Source organism: Phoenix dactylifera, chromosome 1 (genome assembly GCF_051530095.1).
Source record: "Phoenix dactylifera cultivar Ajwa chromosome 1, Ajwa_hap1_PhDact_Kaust_v1.1, whole genome shotgun sequence".
NCBI classification, from domain to species: Eukaryota; Viridiplantae; Streptophyta; class Magnoliopsida; order Arecales; family Arecaceae; genus Phoenix; species Phoenix dactylifera.
This window is the reverse complement of record NC_143190.1, coordinates 7165104-7174128: the sequence shown is the minus strand read 5'-3', so window position 1 is coordinate 7174128 and position 9025 is coordinate 7165104.

The window sequence follows — 9025 nt, the reverse complement described above, 5'->3', positions numbered from 1 at the left end:
GAGCTCGACTATAGGAATAGAAGTGTCATAGAGCCTACCACTGCAATCAATCTCGAATTAGTGTCTCTAATCACAAATCCAGCTCCTCCTCATCCTCCATCCTTAGACACATTACCATCGAAGTTTACCTTGAGAAAGCTTGAAGATGGGGTTCCCAAGAGATAAAAATCATTTGAGTCTCTCTAAGAGTTGAGTGGGGCCCCCTAGTATCTCTAGCAATTCTAGATCCTTTGATTGTTTGAGCCTAAGCAAACTCATCTGCATAAAGAAGCTTCCTATCAGGTACAATCCTCAGATTCTACCTTTGTCCCTCAAACGTCTGGCATTTCTATCCAGCCAAATGTGATAAGCAACTTAGGTAGTGCTGACTCCCCTATCACTAGTGACAAGTCTGCTGATGGACCCCTTCAGGTGAGCAAAGAAAGTTGCAGTCAGGGTCGGAGACTGCAAGAAACCTCAGTTGCCTCTAGCCAACTACCACACCTGGACTACCCTTGGGCAATGAAACAACACATGCTCATGGACTCCTCTACATCTCGGCACCCATCACAAGTAGGGTGGAGCCTCACATCCCATCTACTTAAAACTCCTAGGGCGGGAGGCAACGCCATACCATCTTCCAAAGAAACAAAGCAACCTGAGGGTGAAAACGGAGCCTCCAAAGCCAGCCACCATCCATTGACCGAGATGTCTCAACTCTGTACAACTCCCCAAGGTTACTAGCTCTCACCTTGGATTTGCTAGTCGGACTCGAGTCCTTCTATCAGGTCCTCCTCCCTGGAAACTGGTACGACTAGGATCCTCTGCCAACTGATCCCCAAAGAAGTGTTGGACCTTCACTTTATCCCATCTCCACTCCTATGGATTGAAGAGATTGCACATCCTAAGGCCCGAGCTCTCCACATCAACCAATGTGGGCCATAGTTGATAGAAAGATCAGACACCCACATATCATTCAACACATCTATCGACTGGCCATCACCGACTACCCACCGAATCTGAGTCGTCACCTCTAGAGCATGAGAGCACATCTCCTGCCAAATAAAGGAGCTGCACCGGTTAGCCTGGAAGTCTGGCGCCATGGCCTGGTCACCGTACTTAGCCTTCATTAACGAGCTCCATAGGCTATCCAGCTCAAGCAAGAACCAAGCGACATGTCTGGCCGCCATAGCCTCCCTCCTTATCAGCAAAGAATAGATCCCAGACCCCCATAGCCTCGGGGCTGATATACCACCTCTCAAGTGAAAAGATGGAGTCCCCTCCTGCCATCTAACACTCTCTATATGAAATTCCCGAACAGCTACTCCACCTTCACTAGAGGAGCCTTGGGCATAGCAGTGTGAGTCAGCAAGTAGACCAGAGCGAGCTGAGGACTTATCTCACCAATGTCACCCTACCCATTATAGAGCGCCTGCCACCCCTCCAGCCTTTGTCTGATGCCCTGCTCGATCTTGCTGCACTCTATCATCCACTATCACCTCCTTATAATGGGTACACCTAAGTATCCCCAATTGCCAACCTGCTCTTATATACCTAGGATCTCCTTGATGTCAATCCTAAGATGCGACTTAATCTTTGGGCTAAAGTAGACTGCTGATTTGGTTAGGTTGAGTTGCTGACCTGAAGTAATGTAGTGGTCCTCCAGGATTCCCCCATTCGTCCAAGCGCTCTGTCTCAAGGCTTGGGCAAGGAGCATGCAATCATCTGCACAGAGAAGGTGAGAGATTAGCTCGGGATATAAGGTAAGCCTATAGGCCTCAAAGGTCTACATCAAGGTGGCAACACAAAACGCTCTGGACAAAGCATCACCACAAATAATGAATAGGTAAGGAGAAAGAGAGCAACCTTATCGAAGATCGACAGTGGAGTGGAAAAAGATTGTAGGCATGTCGTTCACTATAATGGTGAAGGACGGGTCCTGAATGCACCCTATGATCCACCGTATCCACACCTCATGGATCCCAAAGCTCGCTAGGGAGGAAGAGAGGAAGCTCTAGCTCATCCAGTCATAGGCCCGGTTGATATCCAATTTGATCGTCATAAGACTCCATCGACTTGGAGCTCTCTAAAGATCATGCATGAACTCTTGAACAACTAGGATGTTGTCAGAAATGCCCCGGCCTCCCACAAAGGCCCTCTGCTCCAACTTGATGAGTCTGGAAAGAATCTCCCTGAGTCTGGCAACCATAACCCTCGTAATGACTTTGTAGAGAGTTGAGCGAAGGCTAATAGACATGTAATGGTTCGGCTCAATAGCATCCCGCCTATTGAAAATTAGAGTGACAAATGTTCTCTTCCATTCCTTAGGCATTGAGGACATATAAAAGAATTGTTGGATACATGCCACCACCTCACGCTGGACGATGGGCCAGTACCTCCTGAAGAAGAAGGGCGGAAAACCATTCGTCCCAGAAAACTTGTCCTTTGCTAGTGACCAGACATCCTCTGAACGTCCCTAGCCATGATTGGCGTAATGAGATCACCGTTCTCGGACTCCGAGACTCTCACCTTGGGCATTAGTCCAAAAGTAGGGCTACTACTCTCCAGCTGGGCTGACCACCTTGAGCTGAAAAACTACAGAAGTACTCGGTAGATACTCCCCGCATCCTCCATCATCTAGCTATTGTTGTCCCTAATGCTTCGGATCCTATTCCTCTATCTCCTGATAATTGCCGACCGATAAAAAAAATCTAGTAGTTTGGTCACCCTCCAAAATCCACTGTACCCTAGACTCCTACCACCAGAGGGACTTATGTTAGCACAAAAGTGAGTGATGCAAAGCCAGTTGTGCTCGCAGCTTAATCAGGTCCCTGGGGGAAAGGCCTCCATCCATCTCCTCCTTAGCCTAGATGAAGGTGATAGAGCCTTCAGTCTCTTCCAATCTCTTAGTGATGTCCCCTACCTCCTTAGCCAGCAACTACCCAGCCACCAGCCATGCACCGTCGACAAGGGTCGCGTTTCGATCATCCTCACTCCTATATTAGAAGATGCAGTGCTTCTCTGCCAACGGAAATGCCTCCATGTCATAGTCCAACTTCCCTCGGGTCTTAAGATCCCGAGCGACCCACTCGGCAGGAACCCTCTGCCCCAAACTCGAAGCTATGAGCACCATCGTCTCCTAGGCATATTCCTTTGTCAGCTCAAAAACCTCCGTTAAGTCCTGCTGGAGGTTCTCCAACTCCTCTACTGTGATTCGATAGCTCGTCCAACCTGGTTGTCAGAGGGGCCCTTGAACCACGCTAGATCTCGTCCGATTTCTCTCTTCCTGTCTCACGTTCATCCTATCCTCGCCACTAGAGAACTCCTTTGTTGGCTTCGCCTTACGATCACTCTTTCTCCTTGCCCATCACCAGTTCGACAGAATTGCACAGACACCACATAAATATTAAAGCTCAGCGACTTGGAGCCCGTTCCTTGCTCTTCCGCCTACCTCCCCTTTGATTTATTTTCCCTGTAACTATTTTGGACTGGCGATTTCGTATTCTAACGTCTTTTCCTTTCTTTTGAATTATAAAAAGAAATGGTAGCGATCTAATGGTTATAGTAACAGTATTTTGACAGTGATGTTGATACAAACCCGTTATAATATTAAGTTAGTTATTTCAGGCCCAATTGCTGAAAGGCTCAAGCACGGTGGCTTTGCTGCCAACGTGCCTCGTGGTCCGCCACATCATATTCATATGATTAAAAGAAAATTTAGGCATAGAAAATACTAATTGGACCCAAAAATGGACCTAAGCCTTATACCCCGTATATTAGATTGGGAGATGGTTAAAGAAAATTGGCCTCGACAATAGTAAAATAATAATTAAAAAGAAGGATGGGTGAAGTCTGAAAATTTGATTCATCAGATCATAAAACATATAATTAACGATTGTCACATTAAATGCTTTGCTTGCTAAAGGAGATACCTAGGTGTTTCTAATTTACCAACCAAACTCCACAATAGCTTTTTTAATATTACATCTAGATAACCAGTACAACGAATTAAACTGATTATTTATTTGCTTTTGACATGTTTAGATGATTTGATTGAAAATTCTATTGGAGTCGTGAATTAGACCACTATAAATAGTCAAATCATAGGATTATAGGCTGAGCTAGGTCTATATTTATAAATACACAAAAAGAATTTCAGAGTAAGTTGTTCCAAATTTCATACCGAAAAAAAAAACCCGTCAACAGGTCTTTTGACAGGTATTCAACGCTGCTTTTTATTTGAATCTATTTTCTTTTTATGAGGAAGGGCATGATTTGTGTGTGATATAAGCAACATTTATGATTTGTTTGCTTTTTTTTTTCTTTAAGATTTTATTTGTCATGTTTTCTCCGAGTGCATCTATAATGCAACTTTGATGTACTGAGTAATTTTGAATGTATTATTGGGACCAGTGGTGTTTTTTTGGCATTTTCTGATCCAAGTAATGAGAGGAATCAAGAACATGTACCTCAAAAGAAGCCTAACTATTTGGATCTAGATGTCATGATGGTGATGCAAGTGATTCACTCCTGAAGCATATATGTTGTCATGAGATAGCTCATATAAAGCATTCTAGTCAATGCGAAAATGCATCCATTTTCTTTTGGGTTGCTATTGCATATAGTAGAGGTGATACATGTATGATCAATGACCTTGTTCTTTATATTTTGAAAACAACACCCTCTGAAATACTTAAAATGGCTTCACTGGTTTGGAATTTCACAATTTTCTTGAAGGAAGAAAATTTTTTATATTATGCTTTACAAATGGATATCTCTTCCCTCTTTTTCTTTCTGCTAATAAGAAACAAAGATTTTCTTCTATCTATAAAATTATTGCTACTTCAATCTTAGCATAATTAGTGCTTCCATAAGTTGTTGAATGCATAAGCATCCTTTCTTTCTATTTTATTATTTTATTTTAGTGCAAATTGGATGGAGACTAGTTGTACATGCTTCTACATGCGGTAACATGTTATATAGAAAGTGGAAACTTATGCATCGAACTGCTTAATTTTAAGTATCGGTTCATGGTTCCTATTAATTTTTTTTAATAAAACTATAAGTTTTTAAATGTTGAGGAACTTCTAAATGTAGTTATCTCAAAATCCATATTTCCAAGCATATTTAAGATAATCTATGATCGACTTTTAGATACAAACTCTCGATCACTTTGCTACATACAGCATAAACTTGAAGGTACCATATATTAATTTGGTTGCACAATCATTTTGAAAAAAAAAAATCCAACAATAATCATTTTTTGAAAAAAGATAGGTAACTGGTCTATCTGATTGCTTTTGTGAATTAAAATAAAAAAGAAATCCACTTGATTGGCCCTTGTGCCAGCCCATTTGCATCGCTACATATGTAGATAGAATTGGGTTCTAACTTTTCCAAACCATACTCTAATTTGTCGTCTCCTCTCCATGTTCAAGGAAAGCCATGGGCTGAATTAATTCCTCACTAGCTTTTCCTCTTCAGCTTTAACTACTGAGGAGTGAGGACTGCTTAGCCCCCTCATAAATACCCCTCCACGGCTTCTCATCCCTGCCCCAGATTTTAGTCAATCAATACAATTACCAACAAAATCTGACTTCCCAGCTCATTTTCACACAAATTTCAGATCAGATTTAGCTTCCAACATCCCATATTTTTAAGCTTTTCTGGACCTAAATCCATAAACCTGGAAGGCACTTCAGCATCATGTCCCAATTTTAAGCAGTTTAACGCATAATGTTAGAATAACCTTAGACGAAGCAAAATGTTCTCTAGGAGTAAACAAATCAACAGCTTCGTAAGTCATCAGATAAGCAAACCTCACATTTTTAAAACTTAGACATAGCTGCAATATCTTGGACGGATTAGATTGATGGAAACAAAAGTAGATAATAAAAGAAGGAAACAGTTGTGTCTTTAGATGAATCCAAGGCTGGAAAAAGATGACACTTGAGCTACACTCACAGAATGCTTGAATTGCATCGATTAAGTTATATAATTAGCTACACTCAGTGAGTGAAAAATAAAAGGCCTCTGGATCACTTATTTTATGCCATTACAAGAGATTTTCTTTTTTTTTGGTCTGTCGCTGTGGTAAAACAGTAGTTTGTGTACCTTACCAAAAAAGAAAAAAATAAGTTAATGTTTGAAAAGCTACTAATCTAATTGGTCCTTCTTTAAATTCCTTTAGTGTTCCTATCTATTTGGGTTTTACATTATTTGCGTTGCAAGAGAAATAGTTGAAAATTATCTTCTTCTTTTTTTTATACTCTTCTCTTGACTGCCTACTAGATATTATTTTCTTATTATATAGAGTTTCCTGTAAATGGTTTCTCCGTTGTCTTTCTTTTAGCTTGTCATGTACCCTATTGCTGCCAAAACCTGAGCTGAAGGTTTGAAGAATACCAATCTGTACGCACAAGAAAGAACAGAATAGAGGTCATAGAAGTTGTGTCCAACGTGAGGACCCTCCGATGTTTAAGTAAGCATAGAAAATTTTGGAGGACAGAGGAGAATAAGACCTCAGTAATGGATTAGGCTTCTTGTTCAACCGGTATTAGGCTTCTGAGCCCTAAGTCGGGTGGAAGACAATCTCTTGGTTATCCCATCCAGTTCAACCCAAGTAGACTTGTCCAACTAAGACGAGTTCTTTTTTTCCTCAGTACCACGTGTCAGCTGATCAAATTTGGGCTCAATTTTGGATCTACATTGGTACCTTGGTCCCTTGAAGAAGTGATAATAGAGGCCCTTCTTTCTTCTTTTTTTCCTGCTTTGGCGAGTTCATCATACAAATCGTATATGAATGTACCCAATAAAATCAAAATATATAAGCTCATAGAGTGTTCGAGGCAGCTCCCTCTCTCTTGATCATAAGGTATACTCTGAGTTGTGAGTCGCATAGGCAGCCACCCAATTGGCCACTTCGTTGGCCTCTCTAAAAACATGCTTGGCCTGAAAAGCCACCCTATTTCTCATCATCATCCTAATGTCCCGAAGCAAAGGATGGCCCGTACTCACGCCCCTAGAAGAGGCCCTTCTTTCAACTTGATAGACCATCAACTTTCTCTATCAAGGGATCCAAGGCTCGAGGGTATTACTGGAGTTTGGGTTGGTATGTCCTTGCTTCCTCCACTGATTATTTTCTTCCTTATGACATAAACCTGTCCTTTAATTCACCCATCTTTGCATGCATGCCATCACTAGGATATGTAGAGCTGTTCAGATATATGGTACAGTCATATGTAAACTGATAAGAGAAAAAGGTCAAAAAAGGGGAATTTATGAGAGCTATATACTTTTATAGTACGCAGCATCAGCACAAAAACATGAATCACCATAATATTTGCCATCCTTGATTTATCTCATTTCTTCTGCTCAGGATTTTTTTAGGAAGTCGCAAGGTTGGCGTGATTGGTATTCTGGTTTCTAGGTGGACGACTTATCATGGGTTAGTAGTGAATGTTGCAACAGATTTTAACTCTTTTTCAACACATTGTCCCTGTGACATATAGGCTGTTCCTCTGGGAAAAAGAAACGGCATGATGAACATTTAAATTATGTAGCTGAACAAATTTTACTATTTATTAATGATGAAAATATTTAAATTTTGGTTTAAATTTTGGGTGTAATTGAAATATTGTTCGTTCTGTAGGACTCGTAAGCTCTTTAAGAGCCATGCACCTGTGTCACGTAGCCAACTTTGAGAGTGTGAGAAGCTGTTAGGGACAACGGAAGATACAACTTAAATAACGGATGTCACTCGTGAATCCTTCATTAAAGAGTTCTCTGAAGTCTTCCATCTCTCTCTTGATTCAGAGTAATCTCTGAATTGGACCTCCCCGAGGAAAGTTTGTTTACAGGGAAGTCATTGCTTCTGAAGGAGCACTCAATTTGAGAACAAACTACATTGCTCCCACCTTCTTGATTAAATGACATAAATACTCCTCAAGTATTTTATGTAATGAATAGGCTGTGTTTACAAGACTAAACATTTAAATCACAATTATAATAAAGGAGCTAAAAATGGATGGGCAGCACAGGGACATTGAAATATCACAGAAGTCCCACATTTCTCTCTCTCTCTCTCTCTCTCTCTCTGTGTGTGTGTGTGTGTGATGAGACTGAACATTATAATCATCAAAGCCGGTATTTCAAACATGGGAAACTTGTTTCTCTAAAATCGTTTTCTTTTTTGCTTTGGAAAAAAAAAAGATTGTAAATTATAGTTCCTTGAAGATTATGAATCATTTTTTCGTAGGTGAAGATTTTCTAAAATCTAGCGTTCATTTTGACTGCTTTCTGTCTCGTGAGCTGCGCTGCTCGTCCTCAAGAGGATAAGGCTATTTTGGTAACGTACGAACAACCTGCTCTCCTCGTTCTTTTACTCCAACCTTGTACCGAGTCCCGGTCGTTGGCTTTGGTAAGAAGAGCTCGCCAGCTTATATATATAACCAGAGCACTAATCCTTCGCAATTTGGTCTCTGTGTACTGTAAGCCGGGCAGCGCTGAAGAAGCTCGCCAACTGTTCGACAAAATGCTCGAAAGCGAACGCCAAGGCTCTTCATGTTGACTTTTGCTGAAAAGCATCCACTCGGCTTGTATCCATTGGGCAAATATGAGTTTCATCAAACTTTGTTTTTTCGAAGTACCAAAAGCGTCGTTATGAACATAAAGGCTAAGGTATGGAACCCGAGAAAGAGGCTGGCCCAACTTAAATGAGATTTGATAGCTTCTTTATGATTTTCCGGAGTACCAAAAGCAAGCATGACGTCGTTATGAAGATAAAGGCCCAAGATATGGAACCCGAGAAAAAGTGATGCAGGACGGAAGTACGGATTGAAATACAGAGAGAAAGAGGAGAGGAAGAGGGGAAGAAGAAGGGAAAGAGGAGAAGAGGAGGAGGAAGAAGAAGACCAATTTTCATTCATTAATTCATTAAAAAAATTAAGCAAATGCTTGCCCTATATATGTAGGGCCACCAAATAACAAATAAGTCCCTATGAAGAAAACAATTTGAAAGAAGCCCTCAAAAGACAATATGCAAACT